The sequence below is a fragment of the Mauremys mutica genome, chromosome 8, assembly GCF_020497125.1.
Source record: "Mauremys mutica isolate MM-2020 ecotype Southern chromosome 8, ASM2049712v1, whole genome shotgun sequence".
In the NCBI taxonomy this organism is placed as follows: Eukaryota; Metazoa; Chordata; order Testudines; family Geoemydidae; genus Mauremys; species Mauremys mutica.
The window spans coordinates 31237915-31252195 of NC_059079.1; the positions used below are offsets into that span (position 1 = coordinate 31237915).

A 14281-nucleotide genomic window follows, 5' to 3' on the forward strand; every position below is an offset into this window, starting at 1 on the left:
AAACAAGGCTACCTATTGCAGGTAACCAAGTCAGTGCAGCTTTTACTGAACAAGTTTGAGCTATTATAAAGGATCAATTTAATTTATATACTATTTTTGCCCCATATTTTCAATATATTACTGTTAGATTTATTAGCTATATTTTAACCAACAACTTGGTATTCAAAAGGTTTTTAAAATAAACACAGTTGCAAAACACTGAAATTGGTGATGGTGCAAAGTACCATTTTTCTAGTCTACAGATGTGAGCGACATGTGTATGTGACTGAAGAAAAGTTACGACTTTTGAATGACGATGACTTTTAAGTTTCTTTAATAATTTTGTTAAATGCAGAAGAGGAGGACATGAAGACATTAACAAACACACAATTAAACAGGTCAGGCCAACAATGCAGTGCTGGACATTCAGGAACCCTCTGCTAATTTTAATTAGCTGCTTTCCCTGGCTTTCAAATGTAATTAAAGCAGCTTAGTTGTGCTCAGTGATGCAAACCACCTTATTTAATCACTAACATTATTTCCCTGAACTATTAATGATTTTCAAAACGCATGTTTATGCAGAATTAGAACAGTAATTATCCTACCAGTTAATTTTGTACCTTCACATTTCACACCTAGCTCCAACGTCATTCATTTACCACAGGCTTTCTGTCAAAACAAAGAAATGCTTGTTCTAAATGTTCTTCTGACTGCCAAATTGAAAGCCAAGTTTTGTAACACTAATAAAGTAGCTCCCAAGTGAAACAGGTGTAGTAATTTAGACCCTTCCTGTCTCAAACTTGCACGTACATGCTATGTCTTTTCTTTATTAGTTTTAAAATAAGAGCTTGGTGTGCAAAATAAGCTATTTAATTCAGACTTGTGGAGCAGAATATAATCTTTAATTTAAACTAGAGCAGTAAAAAAAGGCCTTTAATTTTAACTGGCATGTGCATGTGAATTTGAATTAATAATCCAGAAAATTGAAACTGTTTTGCTGCTGTTGCTGGATACTGACTGTTCTTCACTTGCCCTTAGTTTCACTCTCTCTATTTCTCTCTCCCAAATTTTGGCTTGTGTTTTATTATTATTATTATGCAGCTATTTTATGCAAGCTAAAGTGTTCTGAAAAGGAAAGTCTCAGTTGACTGAATTTCCCATATAAAAAAATACTATATTAAAGAAATACTTAAATCTGTAGCTAGTTTACAAAAAGAATGTAATTGGTGTATTTGTTATATCTACTTAAGACATAATACGAATGTACACTTGATTGGCTCATCAGATGTTGAGGCTTTCTCCTGCTACTACTTTTAATCTAAGCCTGCTGCATTATCCACCTATCTACTCATATGGTTACCACCAGAATATCAGATAGCCTTATAATCATTGAATGATTTGCCCTTCCAATACTCTTATGACGTAGGGAGGTATTCTTATTCCCATTTTACAGATGAGGAACTCAGCCAGCGAGAGATTAAGTGGCCCAAGGTCACACATGGAATCTATAGCCAAGAGGGAAACTGAACTCAGATCTACCCTTCTAACTAGAGCCCTGTGGCTGGAAGGGGTTATGAATGATCTCTCAGCTAGCTGATTATCCTGAATTGTAGCATGTGCTAGCTGTGAGGTGCATGCTGTTTCTTTGAAAACGGATGCCTCATGAGCAGAGCAGGATGAGCAGCCTGTATAGAAATTTCCTGCTCCCTGCTTATTTGTGCCTACAAGAAGTCAGGTAGGTGAATGTTTCACTACTACTACTTGTGCCTGCAATTCAAGTCAAAATTTCATCAACAAATGAGAGACCAATTGGAGACTCAGCTGTTGATCAGGTCCACTATTTACACATACACAAGTAAATTAACTTATTGTAGGAACTGTTTTAGCAAAAAAATTTAAAACAACTTATAATGCTTCTAATTCTGATATTCATTTGATAACTGTATTTTGGAAGTGATGTAATCTCAGAAAGGATATTAGACCCTTATGTTGCAGCCACTCATGCATGTGATTAACTTTAAACATGTGAGTAGAACCTGTGAAGTCAATGGGACTACTAACAAGCATAATGTTACTCTTGTGAGTAAGTGATTGCAGGAGACTTAAGTGTGCAACATTTTGCGCAAATATTCAAGTGATACTAAAACATTACATTTTAATATTGTAAATATATATATATATATACTAATTTTTAAATGTAGTAAAAATATTCAGAAGACACTGACCACTGTACAATAGAAGCTGATTCAGTATTACAACTTTATATGCAGTTTACCAAACTAGCTATATTTTAATGTATTTAAATATATTAGATTTTTTTAAAGAGATCAGTAAACTTCAAACTGCTAAAATTCTTTTAATATTTTTAGAATGCCCAAGATTCATGGTCTCCTGGCAACTAGCAATCACATGGCTGCATAGGTTTTGGCCTACTGTTACAATGCGGTTATGTGTTTGGTTGATGATTTATTCAAACCCAGTTTTCAAACCTGCTGTTAGCTCTCTCACTGCTTTAATGCAGCTAGTCCACCATTCATAACTGTCAAGAACCAATTCAGCGGGACTTGGACTTATTAGGCCTCCAAACTGTGTACTGTACATATTTAGTTTTGTCACTGTGCATGTGAATATACACACTATTTTCCATTCCTTTAAATTGCTCTCTTAGGTTAACACTGGAATATTTTTTACCCAATTATCAAGCGAACCCACCCAAAACAGATGCCTAAACTTCCTGAATTCTGAAGAATACATTTCTGTACAACATTTTTGTAGTAGGTGGCAGTGATCCTGAATGCAACTAGTCTAAAGAGGGAGGCAAAGAAATGGAGGCAAAGTTTGGTTTTCACATGCTGTAGGTATATTCAGTTATATTTATATAGCACAAGGCTTAAATTTACAGAGATATACAAGATGGAGGGAAGCACAGGGCGGAGGGATAGCTCAGTGGTTTGAGCATTGGCCTGCTAAACCCAGGGTTGTGAGTTCAATCCTGGGGCCACTTAGGGCTCTGGGGCAAAAATTGGTCCTGCTAGTGAAGGCAGGGGCTGGACTCGATGACCTTTCGAGGTCCCTTCCAGTTCTAGGAGATTGGCATATCTCCAATTATTATTACCTTCCACAAACATCACAGCACTCAGAAGAGAAGCTAAAAGGGTCTTCTTCCCTTAAACCAGGACTGGTGCAAGGATGTTTCGCGCCCTAGGTGAAACTTCCACTTTGCGCCATCCCTGAGCCCCCCCCCATGGCAGCTCTCCACCCTGAGGCATCCCCGCCCCAGCTTACCCCTGCTCCGCACACGAGCATGAGCACCCCGGTCGCTGCTTCACTTCTCCCACCTCCTAGGCTTGCGGCACCAATCAGCTTAGGTGCCGCAAGCCTAGTAGGCAAGAGAAGTGAAGCAGCCACGGCATGCTTGGGGAGGAGGCGCGGCAGGGGTGAGCGGGGGCGGGGAGTTCCCCTGCATGCCGCCCCCCGACCCTTACTTGCTGCAGGCGGCCCTCCCCGCTCTCCCGTGCCCCAGCTCCCTCCGCCTAAATGCCGACGGCGACCGGGGCAGCCGAAGATCTGGCCGCCATGGTTGCTGCCGAAGAAAATGGCACCCCTCAAATCCTAGCGCCCTAGACAACCACCTAGGTCGCCTAAATGGTTGCACCAGCCCTGCCTTAAACAGTGACATTACTTTTGTCTATAAAAAGAAAAAGATGGCCATGGAAATTAGAAAAGCAACCACAGCAGATATTTACCCTGCTAAGGATAATGTAACACTTCTCTGGGTCAAACACTGCATCTGTATAAGTAACAGGAAGAGAAAATGGTGTCTGAAAATAAAAGTTACTTGTCTTTACAAGTCTTTGTTTGAATCCAACTAACACTGTCAATTCAATACTTTCAAAAAGGCATATTTGAATATAAGTTCTTTAATAGTTTTACATTTTGAATAATGTGCATGCTAGGTGTACTGAATGGAACAAACCATAAGTAATATTCTAAGATGTGTTGCCACAAGTGTACAGTAGCAGCATGATAAAAAGGATACATAATATGAGTCTGGGAATAAAGTTGGTTTAAGCTTTAAACAATCATACATATACATTTTAAATAGCTATTTTAAGCACTGTACATATTGCTTTAAATTCTAAGATTGCACTGGAGAAAAATGCAACATTCTGGAAAGAAATTTCATTTAAATCAGAAATATTGTAAATTCCAGGCTTTGACCACCTGACAATTAAATAAAACAAAGCATTTTATAGCATGAAAAACTGTTAATAGTCCCCCCAAAAGGAAATTATTGTAAAAAAAAATACCTTATCTATCTAAAGATGCCAACAAGAATAATTGGAAGGTTCAGGAGGTCTTCTCTTGAGTGTTTCCTGATGTTTTGCCCATCTCATCAGGAATTTCGACAGAGGAATAAAATGGCACTCTGTCTTGTAGACAGCTTGGTGTTTGTCTTTGGCTGTCAAGCAAAAAGGGATACAATTCCACTCATCTGGAGAAGATTAGAATAGGAAATAAGAAAATAGAACAATACGATGATGTCCCACGTTTAGGGATATAGTCTCCCCTCAGGACAGGGGACTAACACAGTACTCCCATCAGACCTAATACATTATATGTCAGTTTGCTCATCACGAACAGACTATAACCTCCTTATCAGCTATATCATCAACTTTCACAAATAATGTTTTAGCACAAGAAAATCCCAGCAACCTATCAAAATTATCCATACATCAATCATCTCTATTTAATGAAGGGCCTGGTGCCATTTCCTGTAGTGCTTACTACCATGAGTGACTACAGCAGGACTACTCATGGGATTAAGCATTATAACCCAGTAGTGTTTGCTAGATAAGACCCTAAGAATCTATGGGAGCTTCACAAGACTTAAGGTTACAGTCATAGGGTTTTCAAATAGATGGGTGCTCAGGATCATGAAAATTAATACATTGTACCATACAGTATTTCATATTAGACATAGGTCTTCCCTTAAAATGAATAAACTGAGCCGATTTTCCAGTCTGTTACATTTGTATTATGCTAGAGTAATTTCTGTAGAGCTACACCAATATAGACTGGCATAAGAGCGTGGGCCCATAGCCAAAGTGCATTTAGTACTCAGTCGCTATGTTATAGTTCCCAAGGATTCTGGATTGTCATATTTCTCCAAGAATTATAGGTTGATTTACCTTGTTTTTAAAAATGCCCCATTCAAATTGCATTTCTCAGCATTTTTAGTTTAATACATTGTGTAATGTCCTGTGGTCTATGTATTATATCACAGTATCATGTCCCGCATTCTCCATAAAACTGGCTCAGTGAATTGCCATAACATATCAGGGCTTCCTTTCCCTTTTGTCTTGGTTTCTGATTAGGTACAGCCAAAGGAAATGGCTCCCTGACAAGAGCATGGCGAAGGAAAAGGACACCGAGAAAGTGCTGGTCCAACAACTGTTCCTTTAAGCCTGACTGAAAAATTTCTAAGGAGAAACTAGAAAAATATTCATTTTAAACAGTGTAACAGAGTGTGCATGCAAACACATGCCTGCACACACCCGTGAACACATAAAACACATTCCCCCAGCCTAGACTAACTCTATTCCTATGGGGCTGCTGCATGTGATCAGTAGAATTAGGATCCAGGAGTAGTTTTGCAACAGAACATCTGGGTCATGGCAGAAAAACAAGAATCTGGATGGCTAGGGGCCTGCCTCATAGATGCTTCAAGAAAGAAAATAATAAAACCTATGTACTCACTGAAGTGTGTTTCTGAACTAGGGAACCTCTGTCTTAAAATTATTCGGATGTTGAGCTTAGATCTGTATGAATTTCCATATTTGAGGAATTTGTACATCAGGCTCTACAAATGTGGCCTCTTGGAACAAACACACAGTGGATGTGGTTTAATTTTTAGAAGTAAATCAATCTGGAATTGCCTTACTCTCCCTGAAAGCCTCCTGACCAGGGTAGGACTGCACGGAGTGCAAGTTAAGGTAGAATTCTATATAGTTTACGGTTTTCTATAAGGATCACCCCCACCCCATCTAAGGGTGTGGTACAAAGCCCATTGCTGTCACTGGGGCTTTGGAGCAAGCTCTTGGTGCTTTTTGGCCACGTAAGACAAACCCCTGGGCACCGCAGGCCCTAATTTATTCTTCATAAAGCTATTTTTCAAATTCCTTCTACTGCTTTGCTCCCTTCTCCCAGATCACCAGTTCCACGGAACCGAACCACAGTAAGAGATCCACAAGATGGCAGAAAAGCATCCAGAATGATGGTAGTGGTCCAAAGCAATTGATTCAGCATCCTGATGAAGGGCAGTCTAAACAAACAACAGTTGGAGACAGACACAATAGAGCAAGAGGAAGTGCCACGAGTAGAAGCAGACAAAAAAATTTGGAGGGAAAAAATGGTGAGGGTGGAGAGGAAGAAACATTTTGCACACTTTTTTGGGTGTGAAAAAGATCTGCAAGTTTGAACCAGGTCTCTCCCTGCCCCAATCAGAAAGCAGCTATGAAGAGGCAGCCTATACAGAGTGGAAGTTTAAAGAAATAACTGGAGGCGGCATGCTTTAGTTTAGTAGAGAATCACTCCTTCAGATTACAAGTCTGATTTAGAAATGGAAGGAAAGAGATACACAGGTATGCGTAAAATGGAACTGAGCAGGTAACCAACAGACAGAATTCAAAGAAACATAGTGAACAAATTAGCTTTAGATTAAAAAAAATAATTACAAAGAGTGACCACTAAAGAATTAACATCAATAGTATCATTAAACTGCTATTTAAAAAGATCAGGACAATTGGATGGGGAAAGAGGAAGCAATAAATACAAATTAGTGGGAATACAAGAAAATAAAAGATGCAAGAACAACAGAGAACACCAAGTTATGGTCAAGTCTTGACGTGGTGCTGGTAAGAGCAAGAAGCACAGAGGGAAGTGCTATCATTAATAAAATAACAACAACAACAACAACAACAACTCAGAAGAGACACAGATAGTCACCCTTAGTTCCAGACAAAGTGATACTTATAGCCATATAAGTGCCTTCCAGCATAGTCTCATCATAAATGCAGGCTGCAGATGGAAGCCCAGCCAACAGGGATGCAAAAGCAGAGCAAATGACACTAGGGCAATCCTATCACTCTGAAACACCAGAGACAATGGTTACTGGTAGTAAATAGCTACGTTACTACGGAGAACAAGATCTTTAAGAACATTTTCTTACTTTTTGCCAAAAACGGAATATTACCAAGCCTGAAAAATCAACTTTAACGTTACACTTTAAGAAAACTCAAGATATTAGAAAGTATGAAAAAGCAGTTACCCAAACAACCTCCCATTCCCATCTGCCACTATGCACACTTATTGCATCTTGTATGTAAAATGGAGACATTCTGATGAAAGAGATTTCGGCTCAAGTTAAATTTTGTACCCGTATCTATTAAATGCAGTTCCCCCACCACTTTAAATCTCTGGTAGGTGAAATGACCTCATTTTTGATGCAGCCCTTAAGAGGTTGGTGGCCCCACATACAAAGTGGGTATGGCTGAGATTTTTTAAGCAGTTGCGAAGGATTTAGTCAAACACCTTTCATTAAAAGTAATGGAAGATGTATAGCTAAATCTCCTGCCCCATTTGGAAAATTTCAACTTGTGTTTCCATGCTAAGTCGCACGGTATGACCATGATTTAAGGTTTGTGATCTGCATTCTTTTGGGTAACTGCGTCAAACAATTGCACAGAATGTATGGGCTTTTTGGGGAAGAGGTGTCTTTTTCCAGTGACTGCACTTAAAGAAGCCAGAAGTAATCTTCTGGCTTGTTGTAAAGACTTCAGTTTAAATACTAGATATACAATCTCTCCATCAACAAGAGTAACGTAATAGTAGTAACCTACGGCTCTCACCGAGTGCTTTTCATCAGCTCAATAGATCTGTACGTGTTTTACAAGGGAGGTCAGTATCATTATCCCCATTTTACGCGTGAGAAAACAGACACAGAAGTGAGGTGACTTGCCGAAGGTCACCTCGCAGGCCAGTGGCAAACATGGGAATAGAACCCAGTTCTACAGTGTGGTGAAAGGCAGCAGGGGGGCGGGGTCCTGGCTGCCCAGCCCACACCTAGGGCTCCACTCCTGGCCCTACTGTGTGGAGGGATCGCTGGACAGGGGGCGCTAGGAGTAGGGATCTGTGGGAGGGTTGCAGGGAGGGCATTGTGGTTCTCAACCTGAGGTCCATAATGATAAATAGGTTGAGAACCACTGTCAAAGCTTGCAAGCTGTGTAGGGATGAAGACTGCTCCTTCTTAGGCTGTCTGCCACTAAACATGTGCTTCTTCCTTTGCAGTCCTCAGACTGGACCCCTGCTTCTTGGTCCTGGCCTCTTGTTCTCCCCATGCAGTTTCCTGTGTACTGTTCATCCCCTTGAGCCATCCACACTGGGGCCATGCACACTTTATTTTGTGAGCTCTGGAGATTATGATCAGATCTGCTTTTAATAGATGTTTCCACCGCCATCCTGACCTCCCTCTTAAATAATCAAAAGCAGCAGTCCTTACTAAGACCAACAGATTAACGTTCATTATGAGTTTCTTAACTTTATTATGACATGAAAAAAAAGCAACAAGCTAGAAAATTGTTCAGGAAGCAAGATCATTTCCTTATTCATACCTTTGTTGCATCTTTCCAACATTTTTTCCAATTTACCTCAACATTTCCGGGGGGGGGAGGTAATACAAACACATCCTAGCATAAAATTATGATTCTGAAATTTCAGGTGGATTGATTTAGCATAGGTGAAAACTGTATATATAATAAAAGGCTAACTCCAACCTTAATTATGGACATCTATCTTCTCTCCACAATAATAAAGAGGGAGAAATACATTCAGTCAGATTAACTATTGCATGACAAAAAATCTTTTTACTTAAAAAGAAATTGAGAGGCAGTACTAATGTATGCAAAATATACCCAACTTGTGTGTTCAAATCCCAATGGGATTTAATTAGTCACTGGGGATGCAGATACATTTTATCCATTGTACAGATGTATTAAAACAGCAGAGCTGGACTCATATCTGGTCATGAAAATGATCATTTTATGCATTGGTTCCATGAGTGTTTTTATTAGTGTAACTGAACAAAGAAACTAGAACCATAGCAGGCACTCAGAGATAAAGCACAACTTGGATGGCTACTATGTTCTTCTCACACTTAACAGTGAAATTCATCCCCAAGCAGTGAGCCAGCACATGACCCCTATTTTGGGTGCTTAAGTGGGACTTTCACGGTGCATAGGCCTTGTGCTGATCCCTTTCACAGGGGTCAATTTCACTCATAATGAACTAATTTGTACTTAGTACCTTAAGAAAATGTTGCAGAATTAATTTCCTTTAAAATTGTATGATAAGCAAAGACCCGAACCTTTAAAACGGTCTCTTTTAGCCAACCTAGATAATCAAACTCTTTCCAACAGCGTTCAGAATCTTTGTTAACTTGGATACAGAGTCTAATATTTTGTAACTATTGTATTTTGAAAGTGTCAGCTCTGCCTGACATAATAAGCCGTAAGCACAGAGCCTAAAAAATTCCATTAAAAGTTAAAGTTTCAGTCCAATAAACAAAGGTGCATGAGGTAATGTATCTCTTGCACCTCAATCACAATCTCTTCTATTATGGCCTATTTCAACTAGTGTGATCTATAATGAATGTATTGGTTTTTGTGTTCATTCTGTAGGTGCAGCCAGTGTATCTCTGCCCTTCCTCCTGGTTTGCTTGGTAGTTCTGGAGCCTAAGGGAGGGGTGGATTAAATTGGAAAATATAAATAACAAATCAAAAATTAAAAATTGATTGGATAAACAATTTCCCTTAGTCTGTTTCTTAATAAGTGATTGATTTTTTGATCAATATTCATTATTTCCCAGAACATACCAAACTGTTTATTGAACAAATGAAGGGATAGAACTACAATGACATGAAATCAAAAAGGTGAACCAATTTCTTTAATAACATGGGTTGAACAGTCCCTCTCATCTCACTTGGTTGTTCCACACTGCATCACTTGACAGTGTAGCCTTTTTATTTAAAAAAAACCAACCAAACAAACAAAAACAAAATAAAAAAAAACCTAAACTAAACTACAAATTAGAAATTCAGGAACATGGAGGATGCGATTCATTAAATATTGGCAGTAATTTGCATAAGGAAGCATGTGTGGGTGTGTATGTAGGCATATACCAATGTGCTGATTTGCACTATATTTTTATGTGCAATTTAAGAGTTCCTTCTTTTCGGAAATTGTTTTGTAATCTTTCCCACTAGTCTGTGTTACCCTACAAACACTTCAGATTCTGAAATAATAGTCACTTCAGTAAAACATTCACAAAGTTTTCAAGCCCGTCAAATGTATTTCTCTAATAAAGTTTTCATTCATCAATATCAGATTCAGCAGCACATACAAACTATATACTGCATCCTGACTACATACATCAGGCTATTTCATATCACTTGGTGTAACATAAAATAATCTGCCCTGTTGTGGTAGAGACTTACCGAAATTATTTATTTACTTTGAGGTAAAAGTTGTGTCCTCTCTTTATTTGAATGGTAGAGGAGCTAGATCTTTCAGAGCTAGATCTTTCAGAGCTGTAGTCATGGTTTAATTATATGAGTAACCCCATTGCCTTGAATGGGTTTATCCATAACAGTAAGAGTTTTCAGGATCAGGCACTATGTTAACAACATAGACCCAAATCCCATGAATACTGGATCCCAATGGGAATATTCACCTGGGTTCTAGTTTGCAGGACCAAGACTATATAAAAAACAAGCAAATCTTTTCCATATTGTACAGACAATACAGGAGACAGGAACTATGCCCTTCACAAAACACCAATTTCCACTCACGAGTAAGAACGAGTATCTATCATTTGTGGTCAGTCATAACATACATGACATACATGATTCTACCTGTTCTGAAGAAAAAAAAGTGTGCCTAAAGCAAGAAATATTTCTATATAACTGTAAATATTTGTAATGGTCCCTCGCTCTCCCATGGGGAAGGAGGCCACTGTCTGGCCAGGATCAGAGTCTGCAGGACAGCCAAGAGCCCACAATAGGGCTGGGTGACCAATAGTCACAGTCAAGCTTTAGCCTGGGTTTGGGCATCTCAAGCTGTCAGCCCTTAAACAGAGTCTATAGCTGAGCTGGGGAGCTGGCCTTGAGGAGGCTCAGGAAGCCAGCAACAAAACAGTCTCAGGGCTGGTTTTAACCTGGGTGGAGCTCAGGCAGCCAGCAAAGCAAACAGTCTATAAGGGAGCTGGTAAGGGAGGCTCCTCCTTCAGACCGGGAGCTTCCCTGCACAGTGTAGGGAGTCGGCCACCCCGGGGTGGGGTGGAAGGAGGACATGGACCCACCCTACTCCACTGACATCTGTAGTATGTAAGGTCTTGGAAAAAATTTTGAAGGAGAGGGTAGTTAAGGACATTGAGGTCAATGGTAATTGGGACAAAATACAACATGGTTTCACAAAAGGTAGATCGTGCCAAACCAACCTGATCTCCTTCTTTGAGAAAGTAACAGATTTTTTAGACAAAGGAAATGCAGTGGATCTAATTTACCTCGATTTCAGTAAGGCATTGACACGGTTCCACATGGGGAATTATTGGTTAAATTGGAAAAGATGGGGATAAATATGAAAATTGAAAGGTGGATAAGGAACTGGTTAAAGGGGAGAATACAACGGGTCATACTGAAAGGTGAACTGTCAGGCTGGAAGGAGGTTACTAGTGGAGTTCCTCAGGGATCAGTTTTGGGACCAATTTTATTTAACCTTTTTATTACTGACCTTGGCACAAAAAGCGGGAATGTGCTAATAAAGTTTGCGGATGACACAAAGCTGGGAGGTATTGCTAACACAGAGAAGGACCAGGATATCATACAGGAAGATCTGGATGTCCTTGTAAACTGGAGTAATAGTAATAGAATGAAATTTAATAGTGAAAAGTGCAAGGTCATGCATTTAGGGATTTTAGTTATAAATTGGGGACGCATCAGTTGGAAGTAACAGAGGAGGAGAAGGACCTCGGAGTATTGGTTGATCACAGGATGACTATGAGCCACCAATGTGATATGGCTGTTAGAAAAGCTAATGCGGTCTTGGGATGCATCAGGCGAGGTATTTCCAGCAAAGATAAGGAGGTGTTAGTACTGTTATACAAGGCACTGGTGAGACCTCATCTGGAATATTGTGTGCAGTTCTGGTCTCCCATGTTTAAGAAGGATGAATTCAAACTGGAACAGGTACAGAGACGGGCTACTAGGATGATCCGAGGAATGGAAAACTTGTCTTATGAAAGGAGACTGAAAGAGCTTGACTTGTTTAGCCTAACCAAAAGAAGGTTGAGGGGGGATATGATTGCTCTTTATAAATATATCAGAGGGATTAATATTAGGGAGGGAGAGGAATTATTTAAGCTTAGTAACAATGTGGACACAAGAACAAATGGATATAAACTGGACACTAGGAAGTTTTGACTTGAAATTAGATGAAGGTTTCTAACCATTAGAGGAGTGAAGTTCTGGAACAGCCTTCCAAGGGGAGTAGTGGGGGCAAAAGACATATCTGGCTTTAAGACTAAGCTTGATAAATTTATGGAGGGGATGGTATGATGGGATAGCCTAATTTTGGCAATTAATTGGGCAATTGATCTTTGATTATCAGCAGGTAAGTATGCCCAGTGATCTGTGATGGGATGTTAGATGGGGTGGGATCTGAGTTACTACAGAGAATTCTTTCCTGGGTGCTGGCTGGTGAGTCATGCCCACATGCTCAGGGTTTAACTGATGGCCATATTTGAGGTCTGGACAGGGCCGCCCAGAGGATTCCGGGGGCCCGGGGTCTTCGGCGGCGGGGGGCCCCCGCTTCAGCAGTAATTTGGTGGCGGGGGGCCCTTCCGTTCCGGGACCCGCCGCCGAAGTGCCCCGAAGACCCGCGGCGGGGGGCCCCCGCCGCCGAATTACCGCCGAAGTGGGACCCGCCGCGGGTCTTCGGGGCACTTCGGCGGTGGGTCCCGGAACGGAAGGGCCCCCCGCCGCCGAATTACCGCTGAAGACCCAGCGGCGGGTACCGCTTCGGCGATAATTCACCGGCGGGGAGTCCTTCCGCCCCGGAGCGGAACGACCCCACCTCCGCCGGCGAAGACGGGAGAGGAAGAGTTTTCCGGGCCCCCTGGAGTGAGTGAAGGACCCCACTCCAGGGGCCCCGAAAAACACTCATGGGGGCCCCTGCGGGACCCGGGGCCTGGGGCAAATTGCCCCTCTTGCCCCCCCCCTCTGGGCGGCCCTGGGTCGGGAAGGAATTTTCCTCCAGGGCAGATTGGCAGAGACCCTGGAGGTTTTTCGCCTTCCTCTGCAGCATGGGGCACGGGTCACTTTCTGGAGGATTCTCTGCAGCTTGAGGTCTTCAAACCGCAATTTGGGGACTTCGATAACTCAGACATAGGCTAGGGGTTTGTTATAGAAGTGGATGGGTGGGATTCTGTGGCCTGCATTGTGCAGGAGGTCAGACTAGATTATCATAATGGTCCCTTCTGACCTTAAAGTCTATGAGTCTATGAGTCCCAGCCCAGGGCCCTGGCAGGGGCAGGGATGGCCGCCTGTGTCAGTGGGGATCCAGCCGCAACACGCTGACTGAGCCAGACCTGGCTCTGCAGCCAGCTGCTCTGTGGCTACTCTTGGGCCACTTCCTGCCTCCCTGGGGTTTGGTACCTGTGGCCTCCAGGCCTCTTCCAGCTCCTCAGGGTACACAACGGCCGGCACTCCGGGCCAGTCCTCGTCGGCGTTTGAGGATCGGGAACAGCCAGGCATAGGTTTCCCTATGGGACACTGTAGAACAGGCAGATGATCCTTCTCCTCCACAGGCTCTGCCCCAACTGTGCTGCAGGGCCTGCCTTTTATACTTCCGGCCATGCCCCGATATTTCCAGCAAGGGGGGGTGTGGCGATCTAGGCTCTGCTCTCCAAGGGGAGTGTGATGGTCCTTCACTCTCCTGCTCAGAGGGAGGCCACTCAGCCTCACTACAATATTCCTTGGGGATTTTTCAGATTGCACAGATTTGATATGTGAGTCCCTTACACTTACTTCTGCAAGAATTAACTGCATGGGCATCAAAGACCTTTTTACCATATTATTATTATTATATGCAGCTCTTACATAATTCTTTTCAACAGTAGGTCTCAAAGCACTTAACAAAGGAAGTCAGTATGATTATCCCCATTTTACAGACGGGGAAATTGAGGCAC

The 14281-nt window shown here is 41.6% G+C and overlaps 1 long non-coding RNA gene across 1 annotated transcript in view; it reads right to left on the reverse strand.

Annotated features, from left to right (window-relative positions):
* Window positions 1–4262: 4262 nt before the first annotated feature.
* LOC123376535 overlaps window positions 4263–14281 on the reverse strand; it is a 57097-nt gene continuing 47078 nt past the window's right edge. The window contains exon 6 of the long non-coding RNA XR_006581824.1: window positions 4263–4441. This is a non-coding gene — a long non-coding RNA (uncharacterized LOC123376535). The remainder of the gene's footprint in view (window positions 4442–14281) is intronic.